Genomic DNA, 19,578 nt, shown 5'->3' with positions numbered 1-19,578 from the left:
TGTGTCAAAGTTCTTCGAAAAATGCCTTCTAACTCGCAGAATACCATATCTAGGAGCACACAATGTTATCCCTGCTCATCAATTTGGCTCTCGTCAAAACCATGCAATAATCTAACAAGTAAACAGAATAACATCAGAAACACGAACAGCATTTGAGCATCGGGAATGGCTAGATCGATCGAGTATGGCTAGATGGCCTCAAGCACAAAATCAAAACACACTTGCCAGATTACACTCACAAGCTTCTTGAGTCGTATCTATACAACAGAACCTTTGCAGTAAGTTACAACACAACAACATCCGACGACTACATTATCAAAGCTGGAGTCCAGCAAGGAAGCGCGCTAGGACCTACTCTTTTCGTCCTATACACAGCAGATATTCCCAGGAACGAGCAGCTAACAACATCTACGTTCGCTGACGACACCGCAATTTTAAGTCGCTTGAGGTGCCCAGGCCGAGCCACAACACAGCTAGCAAACCACCTCTCCGTAGTAGAGAGGTGGCTATCTGATTAGCGGACTAAAATAAATGAACAAATATGTAAACAAAAAACAGCATCTTACAATTAAAAACTCTATGTGCACCCCAATCGGCTCACAAGAGTCTTGAGTTGGGTTTCCAGCCGATCACGTCTACAACGCAACGACCTGCCAAGCCAGCAATTACTTTCGGGCCCCCTTTAGCACAATATCAGTCATATTACTGTTATTTAGAGAAATTAGTTAAGATTTGATACACTTATTGTTAGTATCCAATGGGAGAAGATTCAATAAATAAATAGCAAAGCATTAAAAAAAAAAATTATATTATCTAACATGCCTGGTCGTTTACATTTTTATTCTAGGTATAGGTTTTTTTAGTTTTAAGTGATTTGTTTCTTTGTATGGGTCAAATCTATTTATTCATTTCTTTCGTTTTCATCACCAGGCTTGTCTATTTAGATTTTGTTTTTTTTTTCTGATTTACTTATGCAAGGCAAGGGCAGCCAAATTATACCCAAGCGCATAACACAATCAAAATAAAACTGCCTGGAAAGCTTATCTCGGTTGGACTTATGTGTATAAAAGCCAGATCAGCACCGAAGTTTTTGTATTTTGGGAGGGCAGCCGGTTATTCGTTTTGGAGGGTTTTAGCTCACCCGTTCGCTTTTGGAGTAAAATTCGTTCAATCGGCGGCTTGCTCGAAACAATCAAAACTAGAGTAGCATGCGATCACTTACCTTCTGAAAATTCAGATGAAGCGCTCCATGGTTCCAGGGGTAAACTAGTTGAGCTTCCTTGGAGAGACAAGTTTTAATTAATTCTTCGCAACCGCCGTCGATACCCAAGATTTATACTTACAGGTGAAAGAAGAGAGTTATACAACGCTTGTACCGACTTGGGTGCGTAAGTATTTCAAATTCAGTAACACCTCAATTGCACTCTGATTTTCGTAATTTCAGGTATATTTTAATATTTTGTTTTGGGGTTATTTCCAAGTGATAGTGGCTAACTCTCTCTCTCTCTAATCTCGGAGCAGCTGCACTGAATCCTATTCCAGGTTGACGACTGGTTTTCCCGCCGACTAGCCTAGATTGTGAACAGCTTGGTTCCTAACCCCACGGACAACCTGCTGCTGGCTAGATGTTTATGGCTTGTTCTTCTGATTGAGAAGTAGATATTAATTTCACGTTAGCTATCTCCTTTTACTTTTACTTACGTTCAGTTTGTCTTTCTTTAGATTTAGACGTTTGCCTAGTTGGATATTTCATTGTGTTTTACCATACACGAGCCTTAACAATCACTGATGATAAAGATTTATGTGACTTTCGACTGCACGTGGTAGGGCCAGGAATTAAAGTTGGACTAAGTTTTTGAAGCCAACCTTTCACTTAGAGTTCTCGAAACAGAATGACTGAATAGATCGGAATTCAAAAGTTGGGAGTTTAAGCATCCGAAAAAAAACGAACTTTTGACGCTTTGGATCACTTACCGTCTTTATTAAGGCAATTTTGCTTGTGATTACATGGGGTTACATACTCCGGTAAATAACTCGGATAAGTACGAGTGCTGGCTTTATTATCAGTTACTTTTCGAAAATTTTCTTTAAAGATCTTAAGGTTGGTACATTACACCCACCAGGTAATCTGACGAACCTGGCGAGGAATGATTAGCTGTAATTAGCTACGTACGTCTTTAGCATATGTTCCGATTTCTTTGCCTTGTGGAGATTCCAGTATATAGTAGGCATTTCCTCGCTTTTGTTTGACTCTACACTTGGAGAACTGGGAAGCCAACTTTTTATTGAAATTGTTTCTGAAATGACTTAAATGAACATTTCTTTTATACGCCTTGCGACTGTCTTTTTTTATTTCTTGTCTTATTACCTGCAGGTGATCCTCGCGCTCTAACCTAGGTGACTCTTCCAATATCGACATTTCCTTTAATAGTTTATAGTCATCCCCGTGATTGATCATATTCATCCCGAATAAGGCTTTGTAAGGGGAGCACCCTATTGACTGATGTAAGGCTGATCTTGAAGCAGAACAGAAACTGGGTAAATGATATACGATCGTATAGCCGACATTAATGAACGATTTACACGCTCTGCCCCATTAGTTTGCGGGGAATAAAAAGCAGTATATACGTGTCGAATTCCTGATTTATTTAACAAGGCTTCAAATTCATATGCTTTGAATTGCACGCCGTTGTCGCTCCCAATTACCTTGGGAACTTAAAATTCTGGAAAGATTCGCTGGCTTAAAAAATCATTGATAAGACTCGTTGTGAATTTTCTTAAAGGGCACAACCAATGATACCAGGAGAAGTGATCTTAATACTATTAATAAACCTATGTAACCCTTCTAACTCCTTGGATAAGGACCTAAAACATATACGTAAAGTATTTGAAAAGGTCTAACTGAGATGTTCTGCTGGCCCATCGGAGAACGCACAGCCATATTGGGAGCTTTCGTTTGCTTGCAGATTTCACAATTACGTATGTAATCTCGCACCTCTTTAGATAATCCTGGCCAATAAAACTTCCGTCCACCATGAGTATTTACAATGCTATCGTGTGCTTGACGAATTGCAGAAGCACGTAGCGGTTCTGTTTCCCATAATTTCCATTCAGCGGAATCTAGTTCCTTGTTTCCAGAAACGTGTTCCATGCAAATATAAACAAAACGATCCACAACCTGCAAATTTGGAAATTAGTCAGAATTTTCTATTATTCTCGCCTTCATTTGTAAATATTCGGGATCGAGATACGATGTGGACTATAAATAAATTTTTGGGGCCATGAATTCATAACTTGCAATCTCATCTGCGCTAATTCACAATGTGATCCTTTTCCTTTCTATGGGCAACTTTGAATGAAAATAAAGAAGAACGCTATAGTCGAGTACCTCGACTATCAGATACCCGTTTCTCAGCTAACGGGACCAAAGGGAAATGGGGATATGCAAGCAGCAAAGCGAGATTGAAATGCGCCACCTACCCGTGGGCAGTAGACAGATTTAAGCGTTATGCGCGTTAGAGTGGGCGTGGTAAACTTGTTTTGGATCAATCGATAGGTATTAACGAGACCATTACATTTCAGTTAAAATTTTATATCTAGCATGAAAATTGTGGGCGCCACAGTTTTGGGCGGATTGTGGTCGTTAGAGTGGGCTTGGCAAACTTCTTTTTAAATCAATCGATAGGTATTGACAAGACCAATACATTTCAGTTAAAATTTTGTATCTAGCATGAACATTGTGGGCGCCACAGGCTTAGGCGGCTTATGGACGTTAGAGTGGGCGTGGCATATTTCCGTAACAAACTTGCGCTGCGTACAAGGCTACGGAATCTAAATCTGAGATCCCATTTCTCCATCTTTGATAGTTTCCGAGATATCCGCGTTCATACTTACGATTTTTTGAAGTTTGTGGGCAGTTTGTGGGCAGTTTGTGGGCGTTTAAGTGGGCGTGGCACATTTCTGAAACAAACTTGCGCTGCGCAGGATTCTCAGGAATCTGCATGCCTAATCCCAATATTGTAGCTCTTATAGTTTCCGAGATCTCAGCGTTCATACGGACAGACGGACATGGCTAAATCGACTCGGCTAGTGATCCTGATCAAGAATATATACACTCTATGGGGTCGGAAACGCTTCCTTCTGCCTCTTACATAGTTTCCGACGTTTACTCTACGAGTAACGGGTATAATGACTGTAAGCGGAAAACCCAACGAGCCAGTGTCCCAATATCTCTTGTTGACTCATTAGCCACTGTAAACTGCTATGATCAGTAACTACTTCGAACGGTTGCATTTCTAAAGAGCAGCGAAATTTCTCTATAGCTAATATAACCGCCAGACATTCGCGTTCTGTCACGCTATAATTTCTTTGGGACTTCGACAATTTCCGGGACATAAAAGCAATTGGCATCTCTTCTCCATCTTTGGATAATTGCACGAGCACCGCACTAATACCAAAATCGCTTGCGTCGCAATGTAAATAGAATTTTCTATAGAAGTCCGGATACTGTAGAACCGGAGCTGAGGTAAGAAGGTTCTTTAAAGTGTTTATAGCTGTTTGGGCGGCCTCGGTCCACTTAAATGTTTCCTTGGAGGACAACACCTCGGTAATTGGGAACGTAATGTCTGCATAATTTTTAATAAATCGGCGATAACACCCAAAAACACCAAGAAAACCACGAACTTGTTTAAGATTTATAGGAGTCGGCCAATTTATAATGCAAGAGGCTTTACTAGGGTCAGTTGTTATTCCTCCACTTCCAAATACATAACCCAAGTAGTTGACCTTCGTTACACAAAAGTGACTCTTTGCAATGTTAAGAGTGATATTAGCTTTCTTGAATTGATAAGCTATACGCACTAGTACGGCTTAATGAGATGAAAAGTCTTCCGATACAATACATATGTCATCTAAATAGCCAATTACACAGTATCGTACGTCAGGTGGAATTAATGTATCCATCAGTCGACACATAGTTGACGGGACATTACATAAGCCGAAAGGCATGACAGTGCATTGAAAGAGAGCTCTACCTGGGACTGTAAAGGCTGTTTGAGGCTTTGCTGCTTTAGACAATCCGATCTGCCAATAGGCATCTTTTAGGTCGAGCTCTGAAATAATGTTTGCCTTCGGAGGTCGAGCAAAAAATCTCATGATGCTTTGTAACGGGTAGGCATCCTTCTTGATTGCTTCATTTAATTTTCTAGCATCTAAACAAAGCCTTACCTTATTTGGCCTGACAACTAATCGAACAGGGTAACTCCACGCACTTTGTGACGGCTCTATTACACCCAAGCTAAGCATCCGATTAATTTCGGTATATAGAAGTTTCTCGAGTGCAGGGCTAACGAGGTAATATCGGTGCTTCACGGGTTTTGCTTCTCCTATGTCTATATCATGCTTTATTCAATCAATACGGCCAAGCCCTTAGCGTTCAAAATTTGGAAACATTTCCATGACGGTTTCAAGTTGTCTACGCTGAAATTCGGATAACGGATACTGATCTCCCAACTCCTTGGTGTCTTGGAGTCTAAGCAATTTATGAAACACAAAATATGGGAAGCTAAAGAGAATACTCTCCTAAATCGATACCCAATATCAACTTCTGAGAAATGGAAGAAATAACATACAAATTAAGCACTTTTTCTTTTGCCTTATAACGCATGAGTACCTTCAGTATTCCAGACACAGAATGCAATCTCGCATCAGCGGTGCGTACATGCAACGTAATTGCCTTATAATTCGAAAAGTTGGTAAAAGATTCTTTCTCCAATGTGGACCCAATACATACATTTGCCCCTGTATCGAGCAAACCTATCTCTGAATAATTCATAAATGAAACTTTCGCATACCTATGATTACCTATATTACATTCAAATATTGTTGAGACGTTTTTGAGCCATTCGCTCTCCAAAATATTGACGCATTCGTACGGTATTGCGATGACTCTTCCCATCTAATCCTGAAAAAATTAGTTCTCTGACTTCATTATAGTTCTTCAATCTTTCATGGTATGGTATAAACTTCACGTTAATTTGTTGACCTACATTTATAATGGAATTATTTATGCTTTCTAAGATATCTCTTATTTGTGGACACTCGATTTTGATTGAATGGCGCCGCTAGGCGGTTTTCCGACTTGCGCTTTAATTTTGCACAATTGGGTTTATGTATTTGTGGTGTCCCGCAACCATCACAAAATACTTGCTTTTCAGCCAAACAGTCTTCTTATACATGTCCAGGCATTTCGCAATTCCAACATGTGATTTTCGCCGACTCAGTATGATTGACTGCGGCGATCTAAGGATCCGACTCACTATTATACTTTCCCTTTGTTGTCTTAACCTTTCTTCGTCAACGTCTAGTAATGGTAATACAGCGCCTTCCTCTAATTCTCTCGTTAAAGAGCGATTGCTTGGCCAAGGACCTACAGGTAATTTCTTGCTTTGCTGTCCTTTTTGGTTATCTTTTGGTTTCGGAGAATGATTTCCAACAATGTATTTTACATCTATGAGGCTTACTAGAACCATACAACTTGGACATTCTTTTGTCTCCATTACTCGTTTTTCTAAACAGGATTTATGGAATATGTGTTGGCATTTGGTTACTGCACACGGCTGCGTATCTTCCATACGCTCTCCGCAAACTATGCCGACATCTTGTGATGCTGGTGGCGGCTTTCTAAATTCATCTGGTGTATGCCCCACTGGACAATTTCGGAAGCTCCGAAATAAATAATAATTAAATATATTCAACTTTGATTTTATTTCTGTTTTTCTGGGCTATTGCACTAAAGACGTCCTGGGGGGACCAAAAGAATATTTAATTGAGTCCGATCTCGGACAGGAAAACTCATGTGAACTTAACTCTGTTTTCCAGTAGATTCTGTGTACAACACTCAGTATGGTTGTTTCTATTGGTGGAATCCAAATAATGACTTTCTCTGACTATAATTACGAGATAATTGCCTAGCTACTCTAATTTGGTCGAAATATTCAAATGCTTAAATAATAACAACTTCTCTAAGTTAAACTCACGAATTTCATCGAAATGAAATGAATCTCCTTTTTGTATCTGATATTCTTGTTTGCAGAAATTTAATACTGATATTCGACAACAACGCCGTTTTCATTGATCATTCATTTCTTTTAATAAAGTATACATATTTCCGGTCGGCATTTTGCATGCGCAATTTAGTTCGAGTTCCAAGGAAACCCATACATTATGTTTTTAATGTTTATGGTAAAGCAATTTTACATTGCTGTACTATCATAGCTATGCCCCACGTTGGGCGCCAAAATCTTGTAACACACGTCTTGTAGGAAAAGTCTTTTCTGTCTCGCTTTCTGGAGATAACCTACTGGCCCATGAATCCACAACTAACCCGCGATTGGGACCTTTTACTACCCTAGCTTCAGCGAGTGGAGTTGGGTGGGTTGTTGCGGCTGTTGTAGATCGCGGTTACGTCGAAATATTTAAAGATCCCTACAGAAACTAACTAATCGAATGTCCGCACTAAAACCTCAAATTAATAATGGAACTGAACAATGAATGGCGCATAAACTAAATCAGTAAGCAGCACATAAGTTGAATAGATATAAGCGGATGGGACTGAGATGTTGTTCGTCTTACCCTTTTATTCCTTCTCAACCTTGGTTCTTTCTGTTAAGGTATTAAATGAGAAGCCCAAAATGTTTAGTTAATTATTATTATTATTATAGGTATTGACAAGACCAATACATTTCAGTTAAAATTTTGTATCTAGCATGAACATTGTGGGCGCCACAGGCTTAGGCGGTTTATGGACGTTAGAGTGGGCGTGGCATATTTCCGTAACAAACTTGCGCTGCGTACAAGGCTACGGAATCTAAATCTGAGATCACATTTCTCCATCTTTGATAGTTTCCGAGATATCCGCGTTCATACTTACGATTTTTTTAAGTTTGTTGGCAGTTTGTGGGCGTTTAAATGGGCGTGGCACATTTCTGAAACAAACTTGCGCTGCGCAGTATTCTCAGGAATCTGCATGCCTAATCCCAATATTGTAGCTCTTATAGTTTCCGAGATCTCAGCGTTCATACGGACAGACGGACATGGCTAAATCGACTCGGCTAGTGATCCTGATCAAGAATATATACACTCTATGGGGTCGGAAACGCTTCCTTCTGCCTCTTACATACTTTCCGACGAATTTAGTATACCCGTTTACTCTACGAGTAACGGGTATAATGACTGTAAGCGGAAAACCCAACGAGCCAGTGTCCCAATATCTCTTGTTGACTCATTAGCCACTGTAAACTGCTATGATCAGTAACTACTTCGAACGGTTGCATTTCTAAAGAGCAGCGAAATTTCTCTATAGCTAATATAACCGCCAGACATTCGCGTTCTGTCACGCTATAATTTCTTTGGGACTTCGACAATTTCCGGGACATAAAAGCAATTGGCATCTCTTCTCCATCTTTGGATAATTGCACGAGCACCGCACTAATACCAAAATCGCTTGCGTCGCAATGTAAATAGAATTTTCTATAGAAGTCCGGATACTGTAGAACCGGAGCTGAGGTAACAAGGTTCTTTAAAGTGTTTATAGCTGTTTGGGCGGCCTCGGTCCACTTAAATGTTTCCTTGGAGGACAACACCTCGGTAATTGGGAACGTAATGTCTGCATAATTTTTAATAAATCGGCGATACCACCCACAAACACCAAGAAAACCACGAACTTGTTTAAGATTTATAGGAGTCGGCCAATTTATAATGCAAGAGGCTTTACTAGGGTCAGTTGTTATTCCTCCACTTCCAAATACATAACCCAAGTAGTTGACCTTCGTTACACAAAAGTGACTCTTTGCAATGTTAGGAGTGAGATTAGCTTTCTTGTTCATAGCTGTTTGGGCGGCCTCGTTCTACTTAAATGTTTTCTTGGAGGACAACACCTCGGTAATTGGGAACGTAATGTCTGAATAATTTTTAATAAATCGGCGATACCACCCACAAACATCAAGAAAACCACAAACTTGTTTAGATTTTTCGAGGTCGGCCAATTTACTATGCAAGAGACTTTACTAGGGTCAGTTGTTATTCCTCCACTTCCAATTACATAACCCAAGTAGTTGACCTTCGTTACACAAAAGTGACGCTTTGCAATGTTAAGAGTGATATTAGCATCTTTTAGGTCGAGCTTTGAAATAATGTTTGCCTTCGGAAGTCGAGCAAAAATTCTCATGATGTTTTGTAACGGGTGGGCATCCTTCTTGATTGCTTCATTTAATTTTCTAGCATCTAAACAAAGCCTTACCTTATTTGGCCTGACAACTAATCGAACAGGTTAACTCCACGCACTTTGTGACGGCTCTATTACACCCAAGCTAAGCATCCGATTAATTTCGGTATATAGAAGTTTCTCGAGTGCAGGGCTAATGAGGTAATATCGGTGCTTCACGGGTTTTGCTTCTCCTATGTCTATATCATGCTTTATTCAATCAATACGGCCAAGCCCTAAGCGTTCAAAATTTGGAAACATTTCCATGACGGTTTCAAGTTGTCTCTGCTGAAATTCGGATAACGGATACGGATCTCCCAGCTCCTTGGTTTCGGAGTCTAAGCAATTTATGAAACACAAAATATCGGAAGCTAAAGAGAATACTCTCCTAAATCGATACCCAATATCAACTTCTGAGAAATGGAAGAAATAACATACAAATCAAGCACTTTTTCTTTTTTTTCCAGACACAGAATGCAATCTCGCATCAGCGGTGCGTACATGCAACGTAATTGCCTTATAATTCGAAAAGTTGGTAAAAGATTCTTTCTCCAATGTGGACCCAATACATCCATTTGCCCCTGTATCGAGCAAACCTATCTCAGAATAATTCATAAATGAAACTTTAGCATACCTACGATTACCTACCATTCAAATATTGTTGAGACGACTAAACGTTTTTGAGCCTTTCGCTCTCCAAAATATTGACGCAGTCGTACGTATTGCGATGACTCTTCCCATCTAATCCTGAAAAAATTAGTTCTCTGACTTCATTATAGTTCTTCAATCTTTCATGGTACGGTATAAACTTCACGTTAATTTGTTGACCTACATACTTTCTAAGATATCTCTTATTTGTGGACACTCGATTTTGATTGAATGGCGCCGCTAGGCGGTTTTCCGACTTGCGCTTTAATTTTCCACAATTGGGTTTATGTATTTGTGGTGTCCCGCAACCATCAGTCAGCTTTCAGCCAAACAGTCTTCTTACACATGTCCAGGCATTTCGCAATTCCAACATGTGATTTTCGCCGACTCAGTATGATTGACTGCGGCGGTCGAAAGATCCGACTCACTATTATCTATTTCCTCATTGGGCGTTTCGTCTAGTGCATAAACATGAAAGCTAGCTGAGTCTTTACCTTTTTGAGGTACCATTCGCGGTTTACCAAGATGCTTAAGAAAGTTTTCACGTTTGTGCACTAATCGACGCAATTCAGAAATCGAAGAAACCTTTTTAAACAATAATCTGTCTCTCATCTCTGTTAGTAAGTTTCCCTGTATCATTTCGAACAAATCATCTTCTCCAAAGGTTACGGACAATTTATCTATAAACTTGCAAACGGCTTCATAGAAAGAATCGAAAGATGTCCCGGACTTTTGTTTTTTGGCTCTTATTTGCTCCCGTAATTCAGTTGTGGGCCGATTTTCCCTATATTGCTCCCGTAACGCTTCACAAAATTCAGACCATGTAATAGTTTGGACTCGTTTGTGGAACCTCTAATACCAACTACTGGTCTTCCCATTTAGCAACTGGTGAATGTTGTTATTTAGAAGCGGTCGTCTAGCGCGAGTACGTGGTCTTCCGGGTGGCCTTCCAGAAAGACCTGCTCGAGGCCCTCGTCGTTGCCGATGAAAATCGACATTACCTCTCGGATTACTTTCCCTTTGTTGTCTTAACCTTTCTTCGTCAACGCCTAGTAATGGGATTACAGCGCCTTTCTCCTCTCCACCTACTAGTTCTAATTCTCTCGTTAAAGAGCGATTGCATGGCCAGGGACCAACAGGTAATTTCTTACTTTGCTATCCTTTTTGGTTATCTTTTGGTTTCGGAGAATGATTTCCAACAATGTATTTTACATCTATGAGGCTTACTAGAACCATACAACTTGGACATTCTTTTGTCTCCGTTACTCGATTTTCTAAACAGGATTTATGGAATATGTGTTGGCATTTGGTTACTGAACACGGCTGCGTATCTTCCATACGCTCTACACAAACTATGCCGACATCTTGTGATGCTGGTGGTGGCTTTATAAATTCATCTGGTGTATGCCCCACTGGACATTTTCGGAATCTCCGAAATAAATAATAATTAAATCTATTCAACTTTGATTTTATTTCTGTTTTTCTGGGCTATTGCACTAAAGACGTCTTTGGGGGACCAAATGAATATTTAATTTAGTCCGATCTCGGACAGGAAAACTGATGTGAATTTAACTCGGTTTTCCAGTAGATTCTGTATACAAAACTCAGTATGGTTGTTTATATTGGTGGAATCCAAGTAATGACTTTCTCTGGCTATAGTTACGAGATATTTGCCTACCTATTCTAAAAAGGTCGAAATATTCAAATGCTTAAATACTCGATTTCCAAAATTTAAGAATTAAGTGTCCAACTTCTCTAAGTTAAACTCATGAATTTCTTCGAAATAATTGAGCTATTTAATGAATCTTCTTTTTGTATCTGATATTCTTGCTCGCAGAAATTTAATACTAATATTCTACAACGCTGTTTTTATAGATCATTCATTTCTTTTAATAAAGTATACGTATTTCCGGTCGACGTTTTCGCATGCGCAATTTAGTTCGAGTTCCAAGGAAACCCATACATTATGTTTTTAATGTTTATGGTAAAGCAATTTTACATTGCTATACTATCATAGCTATGACCCGCCCTGGGCGCCAAAATCTTGTAGCACACGCCTTGTAGGAAAAGTCTTTTCTGTCTCGCCTTCTGTCTTAACCTACTGGCCCATGAATCCACAACTAACCCGCGATTGGGACCTTTTACTACCCTAGCTTCAGCGAGTGGAGTTGGGTGGGTTGTTGCGGCTGTTGTAGATCGCGGTTACGTCGAAATATTTAAAGATCCCTACAGAAACTAACTAATTGAAAGTCCACACTAAAACCTCAAATTATTAATGGAACTGAACAATGAATGGCGGATAAACTAAATAGGTAAGCAGCACAAAGTTGAATAGATAAAAGCGGATGGGACTGAGATGTTGTCCCCTACCCTACCCTTCTATACCCTCCCAACCATGGTTCTTTCTGTTAATGTACTAAATGAAAACCCCAAAATGTTTAGTTAATTATTATTTTATTTTTGAACCCCTTGTACTCGAAAAAATTAGAAGGGACTTATCTTTTCATCATGGTACATATATAATTTAGTTTTACAAAAAAATTTTGTAGGGGTATAATTGACATACATTAATCAAGACTTCCTTTAATGAACTTCTTGATTTCCATTCAACTTATATCATCAACTTATATATCATTTTTCGCGACAGCTGGAGAGAGCGGAAAAGTGCAAGAAAGTTGATAAATTAAATGCAAACAAAACAAAAAAACTAAACTAGTTAATTTCAAACTGTTACTTTTCGTATGTCTCAACGCGTGATAGCGAAGTGCAATAAACGACCCTACTGTCGGTCCATAGCCAAAGAGCATGATCTTGCTCACCATGCTTACTTACGGCTACGCGCACTCCGATGGCGTGGAGTCAACAATGCAAAACCCCTCCACCATCAGTTTCGGCCCGTGGCGCACCAACGACATGCAACGGTAAAACTTCTGCATCCGCACTAAATTTGTCAGCAACAACTACAGCTACGGCAAATAAAACAACAACAACCACAGCTACGGTTACTACTTCAGAATAGACTGCAACTGCAGCTCTAAATTCAACGGAAACAAAACCACGACAACAAATCAAAACCAAAAAAAATTCAGCAAGCGGGTCCAGCCATACAGACTGGACTAGATCGGTACATCCATATCAAGCGTAAGCTTAGCCCGCAGAGCACCGCGGTAGATAACAAGTCAAAAATAAACCGTGTCCAAATAGAAAATAAATTACCCGAAAGATCCAACAGCAATAGATTTGCGCTTCTAGCTGAAAATGAACCTAAACAGGCTCAGGAGACCCAACCTAAGCCCCCACCAATTTACATTAGGGTTAAAAAACCTCGAACGCCGTGGTCAACAAAATTGTTGCGCTGACCGTGGACGAAAACTTTCATGTTGTTCTGGTCACAAAAGGGGATATCCATGAAACCAAGCTTCAGACCAAATCTGAAGAACATTTCCGAGCTGTATCCAAATACCTGGAGGAAGCTAGTAAAAGCTTCTACACGTACCAACTAAAAAGCAGCAAGGGCCTGCAAGTGGTACTTAAAGGAATCGAGCCGGACGTAACCGCCAAGGAAGTTATCGATGCTCTCAAGGAAAAAGGGTTTTCTGCAAAGAACGTCAGTAACATTATAAACAGGAAAAAAGAGCCGCAACCACTTTTCAGGGTCGAGCTGGAGCCAAAAGGCAGGGTCTTGAAGAAAAATGAAGTGCACCGCATTTATAGCCTGCAATACTTGTTGCACCGAAGAATCATCGTGGAAGAGCCACGTAAAAGGAACGGCCCAGTGCAATGCACAAGTTGTCAGGAGTATGTACACACCAGGGCATACTGTTCATTTCGAACAGTTTGGGTAACTTGTGAAGACTTCCACAATTCGGCTAACTGCCCTGCCAACAAAGAAGACCCCGAAAAGAAAAAATGCGTTAACTGCCAAGGTAACCACACGTCAAACTACAAGGGCTGTCCGATCTACAAGGAGATGAAGGACCGCATGCGAAAAGTGACAGCAACGCGTCATCAGAATACCCAAAATGCATACACTTACTCGCGTACGACGCCAGAAGTATTTTTCTGCACGGCTGCAAGATCCTCATTTGGTCAACTAAACACCCAGAAGGGCTTCTCATACGCCGATGCCCTTCGATCAGGGACGGAAAACCCACTCCGGTCTAATCTAAGAAACGCTCAGCAGATCCAAGTACAGTCACAAAGCACTCTGGAATCTATGATGGTCACCAAACAACAAAGTGCAGCAAACACTGGTTCAAAACCAGAACATGGTGATACAGCTACTTGCAGGTAAGCAGTCTAAATAACAGATGGCAAATCTACGAATAAGAATGTGGAACGCTAATGGCGTTTCACGTCACAACCTTGAAGTAACACAGTTCCTGAATGATAATCATATCGACATTATCCTACTGGTAGAGACGCACCTCACAAACAAATACAACTTCCAAGTAAGATGCTACACTTTCTACCGCACAGACCATCCAGATGGTAGGGCCCACGGCAGAACCGGCATCCTAATCAGGGAACGCATCAAGCACCACTTTCATCAAAGATTTGCAACTAATTACTCACAAGCTGCGTCTATCAAAGTGCAGTCAGGCAACGGAAACCTCACCATAGCCGCTGTCTACTGTCCGCCTCGCTTTACAATTTCTCAAGGACAATTCATGGACTTCTACAACTTGCTTGGAGATCGCTTTATAGCTGCAGGGGACTATAATGCTAAACACACGCACTGGTGATCTCGCCATGTTACTCCCAAAGGAAGGCAATTATACAATGCAATCATATAACCCACATACTGGCCAACAGACCCCAGGAAAGTTCCAGACCTAATAGACTTTGCGGTGACAAAAAAAACATTCCCCGCAATATAACAAGCGCTAAAGCGCCTTCGGACCTGTCGTCAGACCATTCGCCAGTGCTAATAACCCTTCTTCAAAGCACAAAATCTACAGATCACCCCCTCAGGCTGACGTCGCACAGAACCAACTGGCTAAAATATTAAAAGTATGTAAGTTTGTAAATTAACCCCTCACTTCAACATCGAAGCGGACATCGACTGCTCTACCGATGCTCTTGAAGAAGTATTCGTGGAGGCAGCCACTATCTCAACACCACAAGGCAGGGACGTGAAAACCAACCACTTCAAAACTAATCTGCAAATTGAACGGCTAGTCCTAGAAAAGAGGCGACTGCGACGTGCCTGGCAAACCAACAAATCGCCGTCATCAATAAAACGTCTTAAGGAAGCCACTCGCACATTAAATCGAGCTCTAAAGCAAGAAACAGAAAACGCACAGCTGCGGTACATTGAAAAACTTTCGCCAACAAGTACAAAACATCCTCAGTGGAGGGCTCACCCAAATCTGAGCTCTCCAATCGAAACAGTCACACCATTAAAAAATTCATCTGGCAGCTGGGTCCGCAGCGACGAAGATAGAGCTGAAACTTTTGCTTTACATCTAAGAAACGTCTTCCAGACGAACCCTGCCATTGGTTCATTTGTCCTACCACAAATCGAGTCAGAATCTATTTCCCTACCACCATTGTTTCAGCCAACATCGCGAAAGTCTTTGGGGAACTGAAACCGAAAAAGGCCCCTGGCGGTGACCAAATAACCCCAAAAATTTTAATTGAACTTCCAAACTCTGCCGTTGAGGTTATTTGTAAGCTCTTCAATGGGATCACAACTCTCGGGTACTATCCGAAAAAATGGAAAAAATCTATTATTATTATGATACCAAGGCCTGGAAAAGACCACACAATTTCGTCATCCTACAGACCAATTAGTTTATTATCGTGTGTGTCAAAGTTCTTCGAAAAATGCCTTCTAACTCGCAGAATACCATATCTAGGAGCACACAATGTTATCCCTGCTCATCAATTTGGCTCTCGTCAAAACCATGCAATAATCTAACAAGTAAACAGAATAACATCAGAAACACGAACAGCATTTGAGCATCGGGAATGGCTAGATCGATCGAGTATGGCTAGATGGCCTCAAGCACAAAATCAAAACACACTTGCCAGATTACACTCACAAGCTTCTTGAGTCGTATCTATACAACAGAACCTTTGCAGTAAGTTACAACACAACAACATCCGACGACTACATTATCAAAGCTGGAGTCCAGCAAGGAAGCGCGCTAGGACCTACTCTTTTCGTCCTATACACAGCAGATATTCCCAGGAACGAGCAGCTAACAACATCTACGTTCGCTGACGACACCGCAATTTTAAGTCGCTTGAGGTGCCCAGGCCGAGCCACAACACAGCTAGCAAACCACCTCTCCGTAGTAGAGAGGTGGCTATCTGATTAGCGGACTAAAATAAATGAACAAATATGTAAACAAAAAACAGCATCTTACAATTAAAAACTCTATGTGCACCCCAATCGGCTCACAAGAGTCTTGAGTTGGGTTTCCAGCCGATCACGTCTACAACGCAACGACCTGCCAAGCCAGCAATTACTTTCGGGCCCCCTTTAGCACAATATCAGTCATATTACTGTTATTTAGAGAAATTAGTTAAGATTTGATACACTTATTGTTAGTATCCAATGGGAGAAGATTCAATAAATAAATAACAAAGCATTAAAAAAAAAATTATATTATCTAACATGCCTGGTCGTTTACATTTTTATTCTAGGTATAGGTTTTTTTAGTTTTAAGTGATTTGTTTCTTTGTATGGGTCAAATCTATTTATTCATTTCTTTCGTTTTCATCACCAGGCTTGTCTATTTAGATTTTGTTTTTTTTTTTCTGATTTACTTATGCAAGGCAAGGGCAGCCAAATTATACCCAAGCGCATAACACAATCAAAATAAAACTGCCTGGAAAGCTTATCTCGGTTGGACTTATGTTTATAAAAGCCAGATCAGCACCGAAGTTTTTGTATTTTGGGAGGGCAGCCGGTTATTCGTTTTGGAGGGTTTTAGCTCACCCGTTCGCTTTTGGAGTAAAATTCGTTCAATCGGCGGCTTGCTCGAAACAATCAAAACTAGAGTAGCATGCGATCACTTACCTTCTGAAAATTCAGATGAAGCGCTCCATGGTTCCAGGGGTAAACTAGTTGAGCTTCCTTGGAGAGACAAGTTTTAATTAATTCTTCGCAACCGCCGTCGATACCCAAGATTTATACTTACAGGTGAAAGAAGAGAGTTATACAACGCTTGTACCGACTTGGGTGCGTAAGTATTTCAAATTCAGTAACACCTCAATTGCACTCTGATTTTCGTAATTTCAGGTATATTTTAATATTTTGTTTTGGGGTTATTTCCAAGTGATAGTGGCTAACTCTCTCTCTCTCTAATCTCGGAGCAGCTGCACTGAATCCTATTCCAGGTTGACGACTGGTTTTCCCGCCGACTAGCCTAGATTGTGAACAGCTTGGTTCCTAACCTCACGGACAACCTGCTGCTGGCTAGATGTTTATGGCCTGTTCTTCTGATTGAGAAGTAGATATTAATTTCACGTTAGCTATCTCCTTTTACTTTTACTTACGTTCAGTTTGTCTTTCTTTAGATTTAGACGTTTGCCTAGTTGGATATTTCATTGTGTTTTACCATACACGAGCCTTAACAATCACTGATGATAAAGATTTATGTGACTTTCGACTGCACGTGGTATGGCCAGAAATTAAAGTTGGACTAAGTTTTTGAAGCCAACCTTTCACTTAGAGTTCTCGAAACAGAATGACTGAATAGATCGGAATTCAAAAGTTGGGAGTTTAAGCATCCGAAAAAAAACGAACTTTTGACGCTTTGGATCACTTACCGTCTTTATTAAGGAAATTTTGCTTGTGATTACATGGGGTTACATACTCCGGTAAATAACTCGGATAAGTACGAGTGCTGGCTTTATTATCAGTTACTTTTCGAAAATTTTCTTTAAAGATCTTAAGGTTGGTACATTACACCCACATGGTAATCTGACGAACCTGGCGAGGAATGATTAGCTGTAATTAGCTACGTACGTCTTTAGCATATGTTCCGATTTCTTTGCCTTGTGGAGATTCCAGTATATAGTAGGCATTTCCTCGCTTTTGTTTGACTCTACACTTGGAGAACTGGGAAGCCAACTTTTTATTGAAATTGTTTCTGAAATGACTTAAATGAACATTTCTTTTATACGCCTTGCGACTGTCTTTTTTTTAATTTCTTGTCTTATTACCTGCAGGTGATCCTCGCGCTCTAACCTAGGTGACTCTTCCAATATCGACATTTCCTTTAATAGTTTATAGTCATCCCCGTGATTGATCATATTCATCCCGAATAAGGCTTTGTAAGGGGAGCACCCTATTGACTGATGTAAGGCTGATCTTGAAGCAGAACAGAAACTGGGTAAATGATATACGATCGTATAGCCGACATTAATGAACGATTTACACGCTCTGCCCCATTAGTTTGCGGGGAATAAAAAGCAGTATATACGTGTCGAATTCCTGATTTATTTAACAAGGCTTCAAATTCATATGTTTTGAATTGCACGCCGTTGTCGCTCCCAATTACCTTGGGAACTTAAAATTCTGGAAAGATTCGCTGGCTTAAAAAATCATTGATAAGACTCGTTGTGAATTTTCTTAAAGGGCACAACCAATGATACCAGGAGAAGTGATCTTAATACTATTAATAAACCTATGTAACCCTTCTAACTCCTTGGATAAGGACCTAAAACATATACGTAAAGTATTTGAAAAGGTCTAACTGAGATGTTCTGCTGGCCCATCGGAGAACGCACAGCCATATTGGGAGCTTTCGTTTGCTTGCAGATTTCACAATTACGTATGTAATCTCGCACCTCTTTAGATAATCCTGGCCAATAAAACTTCCGTCCACCATGAGTATTTACAATGCTATCATGTGCTTGACGAATTGCAGAAGCACGTAGCGGTTCTGCTTCCCATAATTTCCATTCAGCGGAATCTAGTTCCTTGTTTCCAGAAACGTGTTCCATGCAAATATAAACAAAACGATCCACAACCTGCAAATTTGGAAATTAGTCAGAATTTTCTATTATTCTCGCCTTCATTTGTAAATATTCGGGATCGAGATACGATGTGGACTATAAATAAATTTTTGGGGCCATGAATTCATAACTTGCAATCTCATCTGCGCTAATTCACAATGTGATCCTTTTCCTTTCTATGGGTAACTTTGAATGAAAATAAAGAAGAACGCTATAGTCGAGTACCTCGACTATCAGATACCCGTTTCTCAGCTAACGGGACCAAAGGGAAATGGAGATATGCAAGCAGCAAAGCGAGATTGAAATGCGCCACCTACCCGTGGGCAGTAGACAGATTTAAGCGTTATGCGCGTTAGAGTGGGCGTGGTAAACTTGCTTTGAATCAATCGATAGGTATTAACGAGACCATTACATTTCAGTTAAAATTTTATATCTAGCATGAAAATTGTGGGCGCCACAGTTTTGGGCGGATTGTGGTCGTTAGAGTGGGCTTGGCAAACTTCTTTTTAAATCAATCGATAGGTATTGACAAGACCAATACATTTCAGTTAAAATTTTGTATCTAGCATGAACATTGTGGGCGCCACAGGCTTAGGCGGCTTATGGACGTTAGAGTGGGCGTGGCATATTTCCGTAACAAACTTGCGCTGCGTACAAGGCTACGGAATCTAAATCTGAGATCCCATTTCTCCATC

General features: G+C 40.4%; 1 long non-coding RNA gene across 1 annotated transcript; it reads right to left on the bottom strand.

Moving 5' to 3' along the window:
* Nucleotides 1-1,980: 1,980 nt before the first annotated feature.
* LOC139353143 (uncharacterized) lies at nt 1,981-19,082 on the bottom strand. Its single transcript, XR_011604297.1, has 7 exons — nt 18,089-19,082; nt 17,693-18,024; nt 17,420-17,614; nt 17,062-17,362; nt 16,941-16,997; nt 2,369-2,516; nt 1,981-2,306 (listed from the first exon to the last, which is right to left on the bottom strand). It is a non-coding gene; the product is annotated as an uncharacterized lncRNA (long non-coding RNA).
* Between the last annotated feature and the right edge of the window lie 496 nt (nt 19,083-19,578).

Source organism: Drosophila suzukii, chromosome 3 (genome assembly GCF_043229965.1).
Source record: "Drosophila suzukii chromosome 3, CBGP_Dsuzu_IsoJpt1.0, whole genome shotgun sequence".
Classification (NCBI taxonomy): Eukaryota; Metazoa; Arthropoda; class Insecta; order Diptera; family Drosophilidae; genus Drosophila; species Drosophila suzukii.
This window is presented reverse-complemented; position numbering and strand designations above follow the sequence as displayed.